Raw genomic sequence first — 22,474 nt, forward strand, 5'->3', positions numbered from 1 at the left:
TGAGACGACGCTTCATCCAGTCCCAAACATTCTCAATGGGGGACAGATCCGGAGATCTTGCTGGCCAGGGTAGTTGACTTACACCTTCTAGAGCACGTTGGGTGGCACGGGATACATGCGGACGTGCATTGTCCTGTTGGAACAGCAAGTTCCCTTTCCGGTCTAGGAATGGTAGAACGATGGGTTCGATGACGGTTTGGATGTACCGTGCACTATTCAGTGTCCCCTCGACGATCAACAGAGGTGTACGGCCAGTGTAGGAGATCGCTCCCCACACCATGATGCCGGGTGTTGGCCCTGTGTGCCTCGGTCGTATGCAGTCCTGATTGTGGCGCTCACCTGCACGGCGCCAAACACGCTTACGACCATCATTGGCACCAAGGCAGAAGCGACTCTCATCGCTGAAGACGACACTTTTCCATTTGTCCCTCCATTCACGCCTGTCGCGACACCACTGGAGGCGGGCTGCACGATGTTGTGGCGTGAGCGGAAGACGGCCTAAAGGTGTGCGGGACCGTAGCCCAGCTTCATGGAGACTGTTGCGAATGGTCCTCGCCGATACCCCAGGAGCAACAGTGTCCCTAATATGCTGGGAAGTGGCGGTGCGGTCCCCTACGGCACTGCGTAGGATCCTACGGTCTTGGCGTGCATCCGTGCGTCGCTGCGGTCCGGTCCCAGGTCGACGGACACGTGCACCTTCCGCCGACCACTGGCGACAACATCGATGTACTGTGGAGACCTCACGCCCCACGTGTTGAGCAATTCGGCGGTACGTCCACCCGGCCTCCCGCATGCCCACTATACGCCCTCGCTCAAAGTCCGTCAACTGCACATACGGTTCACGTCCACGCTGTCGCGGCATGCTACCAGTGTTAAAGACTGCGATGGAGCTCCGTATGCCACGGCAAACTGGCTGACACTGACGGCGGCGGTGCACAAATGCTGCGCAGCTAGCGCCATTCGACGGCCAACACCGCGGTTCCTGGTGTGTCCGCTGTGCCGTGCGTGTGATCATTGCTTGTACAGCCCTCTCACAGTGTCCGGAGCAAGTATGGTGGGTCTGACACACCGGTGTCAATGTGTTCTTTTTTCCATTTCCAGGAGTGTATTTACGAAATGGACAATAACAGACTTATCAAAATCTTATTTAAGATTGTCTGTTCCAAGGTCAAGATTAAATTCCTAGGAGAAACGAAGGGTAATTTTAAAGATATCAACATAACATGTCATAATAAGTCGTGTAGCCTTTAGAACATAAATAACGTGCACAAATTCACAGAGAATCTGAAAAATAGGAGTTGCAAGATATAATTATAACAACTAAAGGCACAATACAGTGAAGAATTCATGGCAAGATCATCTAACTAACTAGCGATCTATCGTCACAATCCTTTAAAGTGAATGAGAATTACAGAAGAATGAGAATTCTCAATACGCTGCTTCCTGGACTCGGGTAGGCGCGTGGTCAGTACACCGCTCTCCCGGCCGTATGTCAGTTTCCGAGACCGGAGCCGCTGCTTCTCAATCAAGTAGCTCCTCAGTTTGTCTCACAAGGGCTGAGTGCACCTCGCTTGCCAACAGCGCTCGGCAGACCTGATCGTCACCCATCCAAATGCTGGCCCAGCCCGACAGCACTTAACTTCGGTGATCTGACGGGAACCGGTGTTACCACTGAGCCAAGGCCGTTGGCCTTATTGCGCTTAGGAAAATGCAAAATGCAGAAGGACATGAAGACATTTTACAGGAATGTTTTCTGCTTACAACAGAAAAGCCGGCCGGGGGGCCGAGCGGTTCTAGGCGCTACAGTCGGGAACTGCGCGACCGCTACGGTCGCAGGTTCGAATCCTGCCTCGGGCATGGATGTGTATGATGTCCTTAGGTTAGTTAGGTTTAAAAGTTCTAGGGGACTGAAGACCTTAGAAGTTAAGTCCCCTTGTGCTCAGAGCCATTTGAACCAAGCCATTTTACAGTTGAGAGACGGTAATTGTTTGTATGAGCGTGACTATACATCCCGTACGAAAGTGACGTCTGGGGGGGGGGGGGGGCAATAGTTTTTGAAACATCTTTTGGATGAGTTAGTACGTCGACTTCACTCCAGACACAGCATAAAACATCACTACATTCTCTGGTTTCGGCTCTTCTACTACGTGAACCACGGCAGAGGGTACGTCCCACTGTGGCCGTTATTAGGGCTTTTTCCTGTCCCGTTCACGGATGGAACGCGGGAAGAATGAGTGTCTAAATGTTTTTTTGAATACTGTAATTATTCTACCCTTGTCTTCACGATAACCTAAGGGAACAAAAAAAAAATGGCTCTCAGCACTATGGGACTTAACATGTGAGGTCATCAGTCCTCTAGAACTTAGAACTACTTAAACATAACTAACCTAAGGACATCACACACATCCATGCTCGAAGCAGGATTCGAACCTGCGACCGTAGCGGTCACGCGGTTTTAGACTGTAGCGCCTAGAATCGCTCGGCCAGCCTGCCGGTCTAAGGGAAAATCTGTAGGGAATTGTAGTATATTACTAAATTTATCATTTAAGGGCAGTTCTTCAGATTTCGTAGATAGTCTCGAGATAGTTTACGCCTATCTGCAGGAGACGGCCAGTTAAGTTCTTTCAAAATTTCTTTGATGCTCTTTCGCGGATAAAAAAGCCCCTGGTCATTTGCGCAGCCCCTCACGGCATGCGTTCAATATGTCCTGCTAGTCCTGTTCGGACTAGTAAGCAATATTCTAAGATGTTTCTCACGAGTGATTTGTAAGTGCTCTCCTTTGTAGATTTATTGTATTTTCTTAGTATTCTACCAATAAACCTGCTCTACTAACGACTGAACGAATGTGATCGTTCCATTTCATCTATCTACTTAGTGTTAGAGTAAATGGTCTAACATTGGGCTACCATATACTTTTAAAGATATAACTTATGTTGCAAATAAATTAAAAAATTATGCAGAAAACAACACTTTGAAGTTACCTGCTTTAAATCATTATGATGAAATGTGACGTATCCACACAATTTTTTCTTATTTTGCGTTTAAAAAAATAGTGGCAGGTTGACACAACTTTGAGATGTGGTCTAAATTTGGGCAGGCTCAGAAAATATTGAGATGCCATTGAGAAAACTCAGTAAAACGAAGGAAATACAATTTATTTAAAGAATACTGTATTAGAAACATAATAACGTAATTGAAAAATAATACGGGAAATTTCTATTTTTAAATCACAGTTGTTCACAAAAAATGTGGTCACATGATACAAAACATACTAACCAATCGAAAAAAGACACTAAATTTCTTTATCAGCTCCTCCACATTTGTTGTGGGCCAACGTATTACACCTGATACACATAACGCACTGCTCTCCTTTCACGTCATCGGAAAATTGCATTCCGCATCTTCAGTACCTGGCTTTTTTCTTTTTCCTTTTTTTTCAGCAGGGAAGTCTAAATCACTCAAGTTGTCATCAATGAGTGGCGGACCGGTTCATCTAACCGTGACTCATCGAACTATCTTCTTGCTTTTTTTTGTCCATTTCAGTTTCTATTTTTTTCATTTATTTTTTCCTCCTCCATCTTTTTGGATGAGACTTCACCCTCTTTCTTAAACTTCTGTTTCTTTTTTGCAGCGTTTTCTTTGGAGGGATTGGTAGAAAATTCTTATTCCGAAGGTCTAGCAGTTTTTTTGTAATATTTTTCATAGTGCACCACTTATCAGAGCAAATCCTACGGCCTTACGTCCTGTGTTGTTTTTCACTTTGTTTGTCGTAGGAATAGAAGCAATTTCGTAAGGATCAACAGCCGATGAGGTAGGCGTGTTTGGCTGAGGCTGTTGCGTTAGAGTAGCTGACACGTGTGATGTTCCCAGCCTAGGACTATCCGAGACGGATGCGAGTTTTTGAGAAGGTTGTTCTTGGTCGTTTTGCTGTGGTACTGACAAAGAGCTACAGCTTTTCGCTACTTCATTCGTGGACTCCAAGTAGTCAGTTTCATTAAATATATATTTGTTAAGAGGATATATTCCTGTGACTGTGAAACCAGTGAATGCATTTTCTCCTGCTTTTGCTTTCAGATACGCTTTTCCAAACAATTCTATCATTTCGTAAATGGTTAGTGGTCTATCTGAATGGTGAATCCATTACCTTACCTCTTCACTGTAGCAAACTTTTAAAGGTACGATGAAAGTTTTGTCTAGGGACTGGAATTTGTGAGCGCAATCTGGCGTGGGTGAGACAATAATCACGTGATTACTGCTTGCACTATCAATGAGATCGACATTGCACACATGAGTGAAATGCCCATCCAGGATGAGTAAAATTGGAGATTCCTTTGAGGGATTTACTTTTTGCAGAAAATCGTTGAGCCATGTACAGAAGAAGTCTGCACTCATCCTGACGTGTGTGTAACACCAGGTTTCCGTGAAGAACTTCCTATCTTTAGTTGGTTGCTCATGTTCTTGCAAGGAAGCATGACCAAGGGTGGTACAAAGTACCCAGAATCACTCCTGCAAGCAGTCATTATACATGTTAAGCTCCTTTTCGAGGAACAAAACTGAGAAAATTTAGAGAACCGGCATTTGAAGCTGAGTGTAGAACGATTCTGCTGCCACCACCATACATTTCACGTAAAGACCACGAAGATAAGATACGAGAAATTACAGCTCACACGGAGGCTTATAGACAGTCACCTTTCCCTCGCTCTTTCGCGAGTGGAATTGGAAAGGAAATACTTAGTAGTGGTACTGGGAACCCTACGCCATGCATCATACGGTGACGTGCGGAGGATGTATGTAGATGTAGACGCACAGGTAAGGACAGCAATTTGCCGCTTTCATTTTCATCCAATAAAAGAAGGAATTTTAATTTGTACAATTGTTAATCCCGTCTCACCTACACTGTAAATCCTGTCAGCCGGAAAATTGTGTTTCAGATAAGCCTCTTGTAACAGATTAGAGAAATGTACAGCATTTTCTTTATTAAATCCTAGAGCACGTGAAAAAGAATTTCCAGAGGGCTTACGGAATGACACAATCTTCTTATGACGTTGCAATAATAGACCTACCCACGCTCTTCCTGCCTGTCGTATGCTGTAGACCATTCCCTTGTCGCTAACTGGTAAGCCATTCGATGTAGGTCACCGCATGTGACGCCATAAAACTTCTCTTCTATGTAGGTAAGACATAAGCTCCTTTTCTAATTCTGCATCTAATACGGATTTTCTTCCAGTTTTCGGTGAAATTAATTGTGAAGGTGGAAGTTTAGCCTTGCAATATGCTAGTAACGTCGATCGTGGGACATTAAAAATTTTAATAGCCTTTAGTGTCCCCATGGATTTATCTGTGACTGCACTAATCGCTTTGTTCATATCTGTTTCATTCCTTTTCTTCCTGCTTCCCTGCGGGCTATATTTTGACTTCGTTCTCGGCATTCTAGAACGAAAACAGCTCAGGTTATTTACACATACAAAATGGTGCAAAATCCTGCTGTAGCCCAAATTTGGACCATACGTACTAGCTCGAATTTAGACCATTACTACTAGGTACTTTTTACGTTAGGTACATAACAACGAAAAATAGTAGCTACTGAAATTAAAAACATTCTAAAAATAAAGATTATTCTCAACATGACATACTAGAGAGAAGACTGTACATAAACACAGGAATTGTATAAATAAATGGTGAACTCGTCCCTGCAAAATGGCCAAAATGGTGTTCATGTTAACTACAATCGAATGCGACAATGAATTGACATGGCATTTTTCAGTACAACTGACGTGGCCTAAAGCGTTGTTTTACATTGCCTGCGCTACAGCATCTCCCAATACGAAATATCGAAGTAGCCTAAATTTAGACCCCAGCCGAAATTTCGAACAATTCCTCGGCATCCAAGTTCTATGTGTTAACCAAAACCAGCTACGACTCAATCATATTACATTCAAAGGATAATGTATTTCTTCGTTTTGTGAAAGGCACAATTTGACGTTTCTGAACGTTTAGAGCAAGTTGCCAAACTCTGCACCACCTTAAAATCTTATCAAGGTCTGACTGAATATTTGTGCAGCTTCGTTCAGACCATTCTTCATTGTAGATAGCTGCATCACCCGCGAAAAGTCTGAGGCTACTATTAACATTGTCCGCAAAGTCATTAACATACAACATGAAGATCAGGGGACCGAACATACTTCCTTGGGTACACCCGGAGTTACTTCTTTATCTGTCAGTAACTCTGCATCCAGGATAACTTGCTGCGTTCTTCCTACCAAGAAATCTTCACCCTAGTCACAAATTTCACTTGATACACCATACGGGAGTAACTTTGTTAATAAGCATAGATGTGGGATTGAGGCATTTGATTTTCGGAAATAGAGAAATTCTACATCTACAGGACTGCCTTGATCCACGGGTTTCAGGATTTCATGTGAAAAAAGTGCGATCTGGAATTCACATGATCTTTGTTTTCGGAATCCATTCTGCCTGGGAAGGAGGAGGTTATTCTGTTCGAGATGCCTCATTATATTCGAGCGCAGAATATATTCTAAGATTTTACAGCAAATGTTAAGGAAGAATGAGCTGCAATTCTACAGACATTCAAAGTGAAGGTTCCCCAGCATAGTTCAAGCCGTCATGAAGGCTATGGAAGGGAAGACGCTGCCTCCAGTGTTATCCACGAGATTCTACTAGGCTTTCTATATTTACCCACAGTTTGTGATCAAAAGTATCTAGACATCCTCCAAAACATAATTTTTCATATTAGGTGCATTGTACTGCCACCTACTGCCAGGTACTCCATATCAACGACCTCTGTAGTCATTAGACATCGTGAGAGAGCAGAATGGGGTGCTCCATAAACTCACGGATTTTGAACGTGGTCAGGTGATTGGCTGTCACTTGCGTGATACGTCTGTACGTGACATTTACACACTCCTAAACATCCCTAGGTCCACCGTTTTCGATGTGATAGTGAATTGGAAACGTGAAGGGACACGTACAGCACGAAAGCGTACAGGCCGACCTCGTCTGTTGACTGACAGAGACCGCCGACAACTGAAGAGGGTCGAGACGTGTAATAGGCAACATCTATCCAGACCATCACACAGGTATTCCAAACTGCATCAGGGTACAGTCCAAGTACTATGACAGTTAGGCGAGGTGTAAGAAAACTTGGATTTCATGGTCGAGCGGCTGCTCATAAGCCACACATCACGCTGGTAAATGAAAACGACGCCTCGCTTAGTGTAAGGAGCGTAAACAATGGACGATTGAACCGTGGAAAAACTTTGTGTGGAGTGACGACTCCCGGTACATAATGTGGCGATCCGATGGCACGGTGTGGGTATGCCGAATGCCTGCTGAACGTCATCTGCCAGCGTGTGTCGTGCCAACAGTAAGCCGGCCGGAGTGGCCGAGCGGTTCTAGGCGCTTCAGTCTGGAACCGCGCGACCGCTACGGTCGCAGGTTCGAATCCTGCCTCGGGCATGGATGTGTGTGATGTCCTTAGGTTATTTAGGTTTAAGCAGTTCTAAGGGACTGATGACCTCAGCTGTTAAGTCCCATAGTGTTCAGAGCCGAGCCAACAGTAAAATTCGGAAGCGTTGGTGTTATGGTGTGGTCGTGTTTTTCATGGAGGGGGCTTGCACCCCTTGTTGTTTTGCGTGGAACTATCACAGCACAGGCCTACATTGATATTTTCAGCACCTTCTTGCTTCCAACAGTTTAAGAACAATTTGGGGATGGCAATTGCATCTTTTAACTGTTCATAATGCACGGCCTGTGGCGTAGTGGTTACACGGCAGTGACATCCCTGTAATGGACTGGCCTGCACAGAGTCCTGACCAGAAACCTACAGAACACCTATGGGATGTTTTGGAACGCCGACTTCGTGCAAGACCTCACCGACCGACATCGGTACCTCTCTTCAGTGCAGCACTCCTGAAGAATAGGCTGCCATTCTCCAGGAAACCTTCCAGCCCGTGATTGAACGTATTCATGCGAGGTTGGAAGCTATCATCAAGGCTAAATGTGGGCCAACATTATATTGAATTCCAGCATTACCGATGGAGGGCGCCACGAACTTGTAAGTTATTTTGAGCCAGGTGTTTGGATACTTTTGATCAGATAGTGTATGTGATCCTCGGCAGCTTTCCCTATATTGTCTCTCAAATTTACTCATTCGTTGTCTGTTGTATTTCTTTTCTGCTTTCCAGTCAAATTTTATCTCATGATCGCTCTTGGACTCTGAGAAACTTCTGGACTCTATAATTTATCCTTGTCTCGTCTTCTTAAATTCCTATCTTTCTAAAATTTCGCCAGTTTTAACCTGCAGTTCTTCTTCCTCTCCTTGTGTCTTTGTCCCGCGTCGCTGCAGCGATGCTACGCAGTCCTTAGGATAAAATAAGACGGGTATCACTCCAGAAGATACGTACCTTGGAGCCTCAGTCTGGAACCGAGCGCCCACTACGCTCGCAGGTTCGAATCCTGCCTCGGGCATGGGTGTGTGTGATGTCCTTAGGTTAGTTAGGTTTAAGTAGTTCTAAGCTCTAGGAGACTGATGACCTCAGATGTTAAGTCACATAGTGCTCTTTTGTTCAAAATGGTTCAAATGGCTCCGAGCATTATGCGACTTGACATCTGAGGTCATCAGTCGCCTAGAACTTAGAACTAATTCAACCTAACTATCCTAAGGACATCACACACATCCATGGCCGAGGCAGGATTCGAACCTGCATCCGTAGCGGTCGCTCGGTTCCAGACTGTAGCGCCTAGAACCGCACGGCCACTCAGGCCGGCGCCCTTTTGTGCCTTGGACATGTTTGTTTTGGATTATCATAGCAGAGACAATGACTGGGGTTTTGATGTACTTATGTAACCTTTTCATTACTTGTCTTATTTCCTGTCAAATGACTCGCAATACACAATTTGTTTTTTAAAAGGCTGTAACGTAGAGACAATTCTTCAGAATACAGCATTAGGCTCTATGAACAATGTGGTCATGAAACATGAGCCACATCTTAAAGTAAGTGGACAAGTCATGTATTATAAAAATAATTTATTGAACATAAACACAAGGCTAATAAAATGCACATCAAATGGTTCAAATGGCTCTGAGCACTATGGGACTCAACTTCTAAAGTCATCAGTCCCCTAGAGCTTAGAACTACTTAAACCTAACTAACCTAAGGACACCACACACATCCATGCCCGAGACAGGATTAGAACCTGCGACCATAGTGGTCGCGCGGTTCCAGACTGCAGCGCCTAGAACCGCTCGGCCCCACCGGCTGGCAAACTGCACATCAAATAAACACACATAAAAGTAACTTCACGACTGTAAAAAATTAGGCTTAAAAGTTATGTTATTAACATTTAAAAGCCTTGTACCTTGGCGAGCTATCCACCTGCTGTACACAAATGAACTCCCCTCCTACTTTTCCTTCCCAAACAATATATTTCTGCCTGTGATCCCTGCGCATGAATCAGTAACATCTTTTTCATTCATGAAACGCACATAAAATCTTCATAATTACTACAATTAGTAAAATAAATACACTCTAAGCCTAAAGGATATGTACCACGAAGAAAGTACCTAAATGGGACGGAAATCTGTTGAAGTGATGTACATGTACTGGCAAACAAATGATAATAATTTTAAAAAATGATGATTTAATCGAGAGAAAGAGCTTCACAAACTGAGGAAGTCAGTAATACGTTCGTCCACCTCTGGCCCATATGCAAGCAGTTATTCGGCTTGGCACAGATTGACAGAGTTGTCGGATGTTGTTTTGAGGGATATAGTGCCAAATTTTGTCCAATTGGCCTGTTAGATCGTCAAAATCCTGAGATGTCTGAAAGACTGCCCTTAACGCTAAGAAAAAAAACCCACTCCCAGTTAGGGAGAGGTTTTTGCTAGCCATAAGCAGGGTTTGATAAGCACCAAGACAGGCAGTAGTAACTCTCTCCGTTTGCGGACGAGGGTTATCTTGCTGAAATGTAAGGCCAAGATGGCATGGCATGAATGGAAACAAAACGGGGCGTAGAATATCGTCGATGTACCGCGGATGACAACCAAAGGGGTCCTGCTATGAAACAAAATGGCACCCCCTACCAACACTCCTAGTTGCCGGCCGTATGATGGTCACAGCTGATCATGAGGGCTCAGTTCGAAGCTGGACTCAAAACTGAAGACAATTCTACTTCAGTCAATGAGATTCCACGCCGAATGTGCTGGGCTTGTTGGTGTACAGAACACAATGGTAATCGTGAAAGGGGCGGCGTGAGCTCAGCCCCTTTCTCTGAGATCCCTATTGATGGTCCTCGTGTTCGCTGGAGCACCAGTTCTACATCGGATTGATGATAATGATGAATCCGGGGCTTTGAGAGCTCCTCATGTCTATCGTCTCTCTATGTCGACCGTTCCGTTGTTCACGCTGTGTTTAGCCGTGGTTCATCCCTTCCTGCCAACATCGTCAAATAGTGTCATCATTCCTATTCGAATGTCGACCCATCGAGCCATTCGCCGATTACTCCAACCGGCTTCTTTGAGCCCAACTACAAATCCCCTCTCAAAGACTGACATCTGCGTATACTGTTCGCGCACCTGTTTGTGAGGCATGGTTATTGTCCAGCTGAGTATACGGAGTGAAATTCTCAAAGACTTTATGTCCTGGTATCAGCATGTCTTCTTGCGGCGTCGCACGTTCACCCATCGGCGCCCAAGTTTACAGTTTTGCATTATCCGTCGACACCTGCATGGATAGCAATATGTCACCAACTTGCATAACTCCTTCGTGTCGTGTGTTGAGTCGGTTTTCTTTCTTAGAGTGTATATAAATTTATGAAAAGAAAATTAGTTGTGTAGCAGTACTTAAATTAATAGCACATAGTGTTAATGTTACAAATTGTTCTGCGAAAAATTACAGCCTTGAGGAAATGAATGAATGAATTAGATCAGGCATTGGAATTAATGCTGTTGATACTTTCAGAAATAATGTCATCCTGCGGAGTTTATCATCTCACTGCTCAGCTTGATAATCAACTCCAACATTGTATTGTAGCCACCTCCACTGACGAAGCCACCGACCGAACGTCTTACTCCAAACGACAGAAGAAAGACAAGTCTGGTGAAGTGGTAGCTAACATACTCTTCCACAAAATACGTGCCGTCCGCCTTCCGATAGTCAGCCAAACGAACGGCTCTTAAAGCACCTTTCCGAGGGTAAAATTAATTGTCTGTCGGTGTACTTCCCCTGTTTCTTGCACTGACAGGAACTTGTTCATAGCCACAATAACTAAAGAAGAGCCTGGCACGTACGGGGGGGGGGGGGGGGGGGGGGTAGGAAATATAATGTGAACAGTGGTAGTAATGGGATGGTGGTGTTTGACGGTCAACAATGCAAGTAACTGTGCTTGTTCGATTCCCGGCGGGGTCAGGGATTTTCTCTGCCTCGTGATGGCTGGGTGTTGTGTGATGTCCTTAGGTTAGTTAGGTTTAAGTAGTTCTAAGCTCTAGGGGACTGATGACCATAGATGTTAAGTCCCATAGTGCTCAGAGCCATTTGAATTTTTTTTTGTGCTTGTTCAGTTGGGATTAGGAATCAGTGCAGGCTGTTTACGAGTAGTACACACTTCGTGTTTGCATTCAGAGGTCGAGGTCGACGTGCAATTAGACCTTACAGAGTTAAAAAGACGCCAGATTGTGGGGGCCCTATTAGCTGGAGCTTCAGTAACCAAGACAGTCAACTTATTGAATATATCTAGAGCAACTGTTTCAACAGTCATGTCAGCCTACACAAAACATGTAAAGACATCATCGTGTAAACGAAATAGTGCGAGCAAATCAAAATTAAATGACAGTGATCGTCGTACGCTAACACGAAATGTGTCAAAACAACACAAAACTACGGTGGCTAAAGTGATTGCATAGCTCAAAATGGTTCAAATGGCTCTGAGCACTATGGGACTTAACTTCTGAGGTCGTTAGTCCCCTAGAACTTAGAACTACTTAAACCTAACGAACCTAAGGACATCACACACATCCATGCTCGAGGCAGACTGTAGCGCCTAGAACCGCTCGGCCACCCCGGCCGCCCCTGCAGAGCTCAATAGCCATCTTCTAGATCCCGTATCTATCGACGCTGTCCGCCGAGAACTCCATAAAGCGAATATTCATGGACGAGCCCCTATAACGAAACCATTAGTGACGACACCCATCACAAAGAAGCGTAAAACATGGTGTCAGGAGCATAAATCCTGGACGGTTGATCGGTGGAAACACGTCATATGGTCCGACGAGTGAACGTTTTCGTTATTTCAGACATCGGGCCGGTTTTACGTCTGGAGAAAGCCAAAAGAAGCCTCCAGTCCTGATTGCCTGATTTCAACGGTTAAGCATGGAGGTGGTACTTTGATGGCCCGGGCAGCAATACCATGGTATCCTGCTGGTCCGATCGTTACTCTCAAAGGTCGTGTTACAGCCAACGATTATGTGAGCATTTTAGGTGATCAGATGCATCCCATGATTCAGATGTTGTTCCCCAACAATGATGCCATATTTCAGGACGACAATGCACCCATTCACACAGCCAGGACAGTACAATCGTTTTATGAGGAGCATGTAACTTCCGTGCCAAGCGCACTCCCTTGTGGGCGGTATTGAAGCGCAGACTCGGAGCAGATTTCCGCCTCCCTCGTCACTATAGGAGTCAGAAGAGGCTCGGATCGAAGAGTGGCATAACATTCCACTGGAGACTATACTCATCATTATATGCCAGTATTCCAAGAAGAATCACAACTGTATTACGGCAAATGGGGGTCCAACCGCTCATTAATAAACCATTCGCAAGTAAGTACAGGTGTTCACATTATTTTGCCTATCCTTGTATCTTGTCCAAGAAACGTTTGTCATCTTTTTCACTGGACACATGGCGTCGTTCACGTGCAGAATGAGTCCTGGGTTAATTAAATAATGATTACTGTAGCGGTAAACACGCAACTGTAGTTGGTCCTCTCGAATACAAGACTGGCGGATTCGCGGATGTCTGTATCGAGTACCGGCTGTCAGACGACACAACACTTGTCGAAATTCACTGTTGTAGGCAGCAGTCAGAACAGTTCGTAATTCATTCAATACGTCGTCGTCAAATTAAAATTAGGATTATCGTCTCCGACTGAACATTTATTTACATACTGGTATAGTAACTACACAGCGTTTATTCGCAAATGACTGCTGATAGTTTCACAACAACTATGATTTAGGCATAACAACCGAGAATAAATTAGTCGAAAATTCTAAAGGTGGCTGTTGAATGAGCACGTCAATTTGCAGTATGCGTAAGCGAGAAGAAGATAGTAGTAACGATTGCTACACAGAAGTCGTACCGTAGCACCTCACCAATTCATAATTTGTTGTATAAGTTGCTATAATGGTCGAGAACGGTATTCCTGTCTACGGTTTAGCCTCTTAGCACAGTTACTGAAATGGGAATGAAACTCTGTGTGAATTAGTGCAGCTAATTTGCAATTTTTTATTATTACACCAATATTTAATTTTCAGACTATAATAACGAAGATTAATTTACAAATACAATTTCTGATTTACGAAAGTTTTGGTAAATGTACAGAACTTCATTTTCAACTATTTAATATCGAAAATAGTATTTTCTTTTATATTACATCTATCGCAGTCGTTTTATAAAGTTACCTATGTATTATCTCCGTTTCTTTATCGCTGAGCTCTCGAAACCACTCGAGTAGTTTGGGTACAGAAACTAGAATACATGGGAATTCACAACATCGCAGGAAATGTTTGTTAACTCTGTGAACTTTCACTTACTTTCTAGTGTGCGCTGAACTTCCCGTCTAAATTCACTTAATACTTCCAGAATGAGATTTTCACTCTGCAGCGGAGTGTGCGCTGATATGAAACTTCCTGGCAGATTAAAACTGTGTGCCCGACCGAGACTCGAACTCGGGACCTTTGCCTTTCGCGGGCAAGTGCTCTACCAACTGAGCTACCGAAGCACGACTCACGCCTGGTACTCACAGCTGTACTTCTGCCAGTATCCGTCTCCTACCTTCCAAACTTTACAGAAGCTCTCCTGGGAACCTTGCAGAACTAGCACTCCTGAAAGAAAGGATATTGCGGAGACATAACTTAGCCACAGCCTGGAGGATGTTTCCAGAATGAGATTTTCACTCTGCAGCGGAGTGTGCGCTGATATGAACCGGGCGTGAGTCGTGCTTCGGTAGCTCAGATGGTAGAGCACTTGCCCCAGAAAGGCAAAGGTCCCGAGTTCGAGTCTCGGTCGGGCACACAGTTTTAATCTGCCAGGAAGTTTCATATCACCGCACACACCGCTGCAGAGTGAAAATCTCATTCTGGAAACATCCCCCAGGCTGTGGCTAAGCCATGTCTCCACAATATCCTTTCTTTCAGGAGTGCTAGTTCTGCAAGGTTCGCAGAAGAGCTTCTGTAAAGTTTGGAAGGTAGGAGACGGATACTGGCAGAAGTAAAGCTGTGAGTACCGGGCGTGAGTCGTGCTTCGGTAGCTCAGTTGGTAGAGCACTTGCCCGCGAAAGGCAAAGGTCCCGAGTTCGAGTCTCGGTCGGGCACACAGTTTTAATCTGCCAGGAAGTTTCACTTAATACTTGTTTGTCATGTCGATTCAATATTCTAAATGATTCTCATTGAAGGTGAGTAAGCAAAATTCATTGCTTGAGCCACGCCTGCTCTCCTCTTTTGATGTTCTGTGCAATCTTTATTAGATGATGGATTACATGCAAGTCCGAATGAACAGACATCATACCTATATAATACAAATTGATCAGCGAGAACATTATAACCACCTGCCTAATAGCCGGCATGTCCACCTTTGGCATGCATAACAGTGGCGACGCGTCGTGGCACGGAAGCCACGAGGCCTTGGTAGGATGCTTGAGGAAGTTAGCACCACATCTGCACAAACAAGTCACCTAATTCCCGTAAATTCCGAAGAGGAGGGCGTGTATTTTTCTACGTTTAGAGCACGCTGCTGTTCATGATACCAACTAGAAATTTTCTCTAAGTTTTCTTATATTCTCCTACAGTTACTAAACAACGACACTTTCACGCACACCACAGCGTCATCAGAAAACAGCCACCGACTGCTGCACACCCTATCCATCGGATAATTTACATATACAGAGAGTAAGAGCGACCCTATCACACTTAACTTGGGCATTTCTGACGATATCCTGCTCTCTGGTGACGAATCCCTGGTGAGGACAAGAAATCTTTGATCCACTCACATATCTGGGAACCTATTTCGTATGTCCGTACCTTCGTTAGCAGACTGCACTGGTGCCCTGTGCCAAACGCTTTCCGGAAATCCAGGAATATGGAATCACTCTTTTCCAATTAAACTAACACAACTACTATGAATAGTATTAAACTAGCCAAAACGAAAGCTGTGGCATGCGCCATATATCGTAAGCAATCGCTGTAACACGCAGGCAACACCTGATCGTAGCTAGAGACCGCGCCAGCTGTGTTGACGACTCTCTTCGGAGCACGAAAGCGTTGTGGATACACAGCCTAGAACTGTCGAAAAAATACTTTAGCGCTATACTCCAATTATCGGCGTGCCAAAGAGTGAAGGTATGATAAAAAGCACTCCGTCTTCAGGCCACGAGTGGCCTACCGGGACCATCCGACTGCCGCGTCATCCTCAGTGGAGGATGCGGATAGGAGGGGCGTGGGTCAGCACATCGCCCTCCCGGTGTAGGTATGATAGACATACAGTATTAGTTTACAGACAAAATGTAGTATACGTAGTGGACTTAAGCGCGATTCTTACCGCCGTGTAACACCACGCTACTACCACACAGAGTACGGAATAGTTCTAGCAGTTGACAACATTTTCTGTATCAATTTCCGCATCCTACGGCGTGGCCAGAATTTGCAGACTGCCAGACATAGAGATCTGATTGAGGTCATGTTTACTGCCGCCTGAAAATGTCATTATTTGATATTTAACTATGACAAATAGTAACAAAACGGCGCGCTTTTGATCGATAACTGTGCCGTAGAATTGAAACGGTATACTTGCATAGCACACAATGTATAACACAAAACACATCAAATAAAGGATGCCCTCAATTACCGATTTATAGTTACCAGTGATTTTATTATAATACATCGTAGCTAAAGCGACGAGTTTTCGAGATACCGCTAATTTGCTGATGCTTTGAAACAGCTTATATTCATACCACGTTGTCTGTGATAAAGAAAACCTACCATATACATTGTTTGACTTCAAACGATATGGCGGCTCCAAAATCCTACTTGTGATGTAAAAACGATGTCGCATCTCACTTACCACGATCCTCTCGACGATACAAAAATCTGACATGCCAGATTCTTAATCTCACACTATGAAGTGTAGTGGAACGTGGAGTTCCACGCTGAAACGTCGCCAGCTCCCAGACTAAGTGGGTTTTCCCATCCCGTGAGAAGACGGCTTAAGGAATTTGTTCAGTCTTAACCGCTGCGTAGGCTGTACGGCGGCCAGATGTTCTTGACATTTTCGAATACTTTAGTAGTGGCATACGTTAGAAGTGAAATTTAGTTTGGGTAGTGTTTCAGGGAAATGTCTGCCCGACAATTGTTTGTTTCTAAGCAAAGTTTTGACCTCACAGACAACATTTTACCATTCGGTAATAACAGAGTACGTGGTTGCTAGGATTACGTAGTAATTAAATTGGTAAATTTGTAAGCTGTAGATCTTGAGTTTGAATACTGTCACATTTTAAATTACAATTCGTGGTAACAGTTATTATTTTAGGAAGAATAGTATAATCGTAGCCTTTAAAGTATTTTTAATTATACAGCGTGAGTTATGTAAGACGTAACATCTCTTTCATTTCGTGAATTGTTCCAGATATCGAAACCAGGTTTTCTGCAGTTGACATTATGCTGAGGGACACTTAATCTTTTGTAAGATAATGCTCTGAACTTTGGTATCAATCGAGATATTTTTTTTTTTTTTTTGATCGTCAGTCTACTGTCTGGTTCGATGCGGCCCGCCACGAATTCCTTTCCTGTGCTAACCTCTTCATCTCAGAGTAGCACTTGCAACCTACGCCCTCAATTATTTGCTTGACATATTCCAATATCTGTCTTCCTCTACAGTTTTTGCCCTCTACAGCTCCCTCTAGTACCATGGAAGTCATTCCCTCATGTCTTAGCAGATGTCCTATTATCCTGTCCCTTGTCCTTCAGTGTTTTCCACATATTCCTTTCCTCTCCGATTCTGCGTAGAACCTTCTCATTACCTTACCTTATCAGTCCACCTAATTTTCAACATTCGTCTATAGCACCACATCTCAAATGCTTCGATTCTCTTCTGTTCCCGATTTCCCACAGTCCATGTTTCACTACCATACAATGCTGTACTCCAGACGTACATCCTCAGAAATTTCTTCCTCAAATTAAGGCCGGTATTTGATATTAGTAGACTTCTCTTGGCCAGAAATGCCTTTTTTGCCATAGCGAGTCTGCTTTTGATGTCCTTCTTCGAGATATTAAAACAAGTATTTTTGTAATGGAATCGTATACGTTTCATAATTAGCTGCATTCAGTAGCTCTTGGAAAGGCAATTACAATGATACAGCGCCTGTTAATGCTGGCGTTGAAAGCTTTCGCAAAAGAATCTGAAGATCTACTACAACTTGAAATCAATACGGCCAGCATCGGCTATTACGGTGTAAACACCTCGAGCAGAGCTATTATATGCCAGGCTCCGTCATATGCAACAAGACAGGCCTATGCGACTACGGTAAAACCTAGTTGTTTTTAAGAGATAAACAACTGTGCCTGCAAAACATTTATCACGGGTTGCTGTCTTGTCCTGCCATGAATTGGAAAAAGTTCTAAAACCTCAGTGCTACGTATCCAGGTTTTTATGGAAACAAATTCAGTTTCATCAGGTGGTTTTTCACTGAAACCCTCCCCATTTCTGGTTACTTGTTAAAACCGAAACAGAAACGTCGTTCATAATTTGTAATGATAAACGGCCGTATTCACCACAAAAAGGAAACTACAATATCAACTTTTTTAGATTTGAAATAAAAAAGTAGTACCTGACCTGTCTTTGCCTGGAGACTCCTTAAAGGTAAAACACTTGCTGTCGAACAAACATGTCTGTAGGTGCTACTCGAAATTGTAATAAGACGGAACACACTTTAAATAAACTAAACATTTATGGCACATTTACAATCGCCGTTCGAGAGATAGGTGCATAATGCGTTGCATGCTGTGGCTATTCGACGTTGCATATCGTCTGGCGTAGTTGGGGATTCGTGATGGACTGCAACTGTCAGTGTTCCCCGTAGAAACAAATCAGAGGAGTCGAATCGGGGGACATGGATGGCCATTTCGCTGCACCATTCTGTCCTACCCAACAATCACGAATTTTTTAATGCCGTATTTGCGTTGCAAAACGGGAAGAAACAGGTGGGCAGTCGTCTTGTTGGAACCACATACACTGTCGTCTATCCAGTTGTACAGCTTCTATAACAGGTAGAATATTCGTAATAAAGTGTGTTTGGTTATTTGCATCTAATGCACGTGGGATGAGGTAAGGACCTAAAATGGAATTTCCTCTGGTGCCGCACCATACCTTTAATCTCGATGGTCGTTTCTGTTTTACCTGACGAAGCTAGCGTAGATATTCAGCTGCCCAGTAGTGCATGTAAAGTTCAGTTTGCATTACCGTGGTTCGTAAACGTTGCTTACTCAGCAAAAAGAGCATGCTGAAAAACGCAGCGTCGTCTCCCAGGCGATGCAGGGCAAACCGATAAAACTCTATGTAAGATGCGAATGACACCCGTTTGTCTGATCCCACGTTCCTTCGTGATAGTTCTCGTACCGCCGTGTGGATTGATAAGTATTGTATCCAGAACAACAACACATGCTCTGTCAGTTACAGTGTTTGTCCTCGTCCTCTGTCGACGTTGAAGCTGCTTGTTGACATTAGTGACCTAATAATTCGTGCAAGTATCTGGCGCGTCGGACAGCGCCGATTAGGCTAGACTACCCTATACCGCTGTAGCGTTCGGCAGCCTTTTTTTTTTTTTTTTTTTTTTTTTTTTTTTTTTTTTTTTTTTTTTTTTTTTTTAAAAGCGTTCATCACATGAAAGTAGCATGTCTAACTTCTCCTCGTATTTGTCTATGTCTGGAAGCAAGGAATGCTGAAGCAGAGATGACCTCCGGACAGATGGCACAGTTCCTGCTAATTCTGAAGCGCAGAGAACTAAACAGTTCAAAGGCTTGATACAACAACGTAGCCTGACATGAGCGTGTTTACAACGCAATAGACGATTTCGGCCGACTTGCCTTTCAATGTAACAAAGTTTTTAGGATTCTTTTGAGAAGAATTTTAATTTCAAAATTGATAAGCGTTATATCGCTGCCCTCGTCTTTTCGAGCGCTTTCGGATACCGTTCAAAAAAGTACATCATTCTGAAACTTCCTGGTAGATTAAAACTGTGTGCCGGACCGCGAAAGGCAAAGGTCCCGAGTTCGAGTCTCGCTCCGGCACACAGTTTTAATGTGCCAGGAAGTTTCATATCGGCGCCCATTTCACTGCAGAGTGAAAATCTCATTCTGGAATAGCATCATTCTATTTAAAAAATCATACTTGTTTCATTATCTCGATCAACACAGGAGTTGCCGGCCGTTGTGGTCTAGTGGTTCTAGCCGCGCAGTCCGGAACCGCGGGACTGCTACGGTCGCAGGTTCAAATCCTGCCTCGGGCATGGATGTGTGTGATGTGCTTAGGTTAGTTAGGTTTAAGTAGTTCTAAGTTCTAGGGGACTGATGACCTCAGCTGTTAAGTCTCATAGTGCTCAGAGCCATTTTTTTGAACCCAGGAGTTAAGAAGCTTCAGCACATAATAAAAGTACGTGCCCCTTAGCGAACTATCATTTGCCCAAAACTCGTTTAGATATCTGGAACCGTTCACGAAATAAAAGGGATATTGTCTTACGTGACTCACCCTGCACGTCTGAGGAAAACGGGCCATAAACGTTCGCCTTTGCATCTACATAACAGGCATCTCATCATTTTTTCCTTTAAATATTGTGCCTTCTGCTTTGCATTGAGAGTGCATCGCCTGCACCAAATAAGGAGAGCAGAAACGAATATGGTGCCTTCTCTTTGACTTAAAAATACTAAATGTTCTGTCTTTGGTGCCTACGTCAGCATAATTGTCACGGTGGACTTGGTCTTTTTGCTCAATTGTCGTTAAATAATTTAAAATCAAGTGTATATATATATATATATATATATATATATATATATATATATATATATATATATATATCCTTTCAGTCGTTCAGTCGACACTTGTCGATATATATAGTTTTAGTCGTTCAATCGACACTTGATTTTAAATTATTTTAAGAGCATTGATCAAAAAGACCAAGACCACCGTGTACCTAAATCGCAGATATTGATGCAGCAACAGCTGCTGTTTAGGTACGCCACTCTTTTATTCGAAAAAAGAAAAAAAAATAAGACAAGAGACTTTTTCCTTTCGGTCATTTTTACGTTGTTCGCCGTCATAGTTGAGTGGTCAGACTCTCTGGCTGCTTCTGGCCGCTTTGTTTAGGACACGGGTTCGAATAGTACAACCCAGGAGTTTTCCTTGGAAGGAGAACTGGAAAGGGTTACACTCCGCCTCGTGATGCCAACTTAGCAGCGTTCTTCTGACACCACAGCCCTCCATACCGTTTCCAATGACGCCGCTGGCAGAGGATCACACAGCGGTCGGTCGGTTCCAGTCAGCCCCATCAGGCAGATTTGCTTAGCATAGTACCTTTAACGGCGATTAAAGTACTTGGAGGGTAAACATTTATTTGCTTTAAACAAAGTTTCCTTCTTTATAACACCGTAGGTTCGGTACAACGTCCAGTTTTCGTCCTCCTCTACAACTGCATTTGGAAAAGAAACGAGAAGTTTCCGAAATAATCTGTTATTCTACGTCATCACGCAGCAAGACATGCTTCCCAAAGCGCTGCCTCGGGTGTTGGTGCAGATCTTCTACTCCTAATAATTTTCTCTGTGCATAAAAGCTCTATAAGTCCATAGTACTGAGATCAGCACCTTCGGGAGGCTGATCCAACACATCAACGTCTCCGTTCATTTTGATTCAGTGCCTTCACAATCGCTGTATGGACTGGGGAACGGTCTCCCGAAAATCTGACTAACTGAAGGTAGCATTATGGTCTCCAGTAGTTGATGTTAGTAATCTCTAGAAAGTTAATCGTAAAGGTTCCACAAGCCTTAGTTCCACGTGAGCTCCCAAGGCTCATCACGCGGCGTCCATGGAGACGAGGCGTTCGCCAGAGCTTACATTAAGTCTTGGTGTTGACTTAGAACCTATGTACCACATTTTTAAAATGTGACTACGCCTATTCAAGCTGTTTTAGTTTTATTTCTAGACCATACACTCGTAGACGTATTATAGAATAAGGTTTATCTTCTGAAGAAGGCTCAATTACTTGGGCTGCAACTTAGGTAAACATTGGTTTCATTACCGCAATTGAGGCTGATAGTTTCTTATATATTAGATTATCACGATTGCTGATGGGATGCAATGTTGAAAGTACTAGAAGTATGAATCTTCTGACAAGACTATAGAGATGAAGTGCTATAACTGGGGGAGAGCACTTCCTTCGCCACGGAAGTCATACTCATTCCCAACTATATGCAATGAAAAATTTAAACACAAATTTTATTCATGATATCGCTGAAATTTTAATTTTTAATTAAGTATCAGTAATTAATGTCTTTTTTCGATACTTCAGCTATATCAGATAACTGGGCTCAGTTTATGAGTATTTCGGCCAAATTCATCGGTTCTACAAACGCAGCTGTAGATTTTACCACTTAAATGTCGAACATAAAGACTTCAAATAATTTTTTAGGCTTCCGGTTTTACCGGAATCCTTACAGGATCGATTTGTTGTCCGTCTGTCTATCTGTCTGTTCGACTATGAAAAATTTAAGCTTGTAAGTCAATGAAATCAAAGGATACCACCAGGTATGTCACATATTTCGACACTCACAAACTCACATATCAAAATCTATAGATGAATTATCTACAGATATGTCGGGCCTGGTGACGTAGCGCTGAAGCCAAGTCACGGCATCTAGTCTCGGTCGGTTCACGTATTTTCCAGTCTTCGTTCGAATCGCCAGAAACAACACGTGGTTCGCATTCCACGTTAACCCCCCATCGTAATTTCAAGAGTCTGACTCGTGATAACAATTTTAGACCAGGCATGAGGATCTCGAGTCACATTCGTGGAAATAAATCCGGGTCAAACTTATACATCACGATTCGCACTCTTATGAACGGAAGTCAGACCACATCTAAATATCGCGTCTCAAACAATTGAGACTAGCACTTGCCAGTGAAAATCGTTGTTTACTTCT

General features: G+C 43.5%; 1 protein-coding gene and 1 non-coding gene across 2 annotated transcripts in view; both read right to left on the minus strand.

Moving 5' to 3' along the window:
• Positions 1-22,474, minus strand: part of LOC126298708 (paired mesoderm homeobox protein 2-like) — a 480,059-nt gene that overhangs the window by 442,951 nt on the left and 14,634 nt on the right. The gene's annotated exons all lie outside the window — the stretch shown is intronic.
• Positions 13,943-14,017, minus strand: Trnas-cga (transfer RNA serine (anticodon CGA)). Its single transcript has one exon. It is a non-coding gene; the product is annotated as a tRNA-Ser (tRNA).

The sequence above is a fragment of the Schistocerca gregaria genome, chromosome X (genome assembly GCF_023897955.1).
Source record: "Schistocerca gregaria isolate iqSchGreg1 chromosome X, iqSchGreg1.2, whole genome shotgun sequence".
Classification (NCBI taxonomy): Eukaryota; Metazoa; Arthropoda; class Insecta; order Orthoptera; family Acrididae; genus Schistocerca; species Schistocerca gregaria.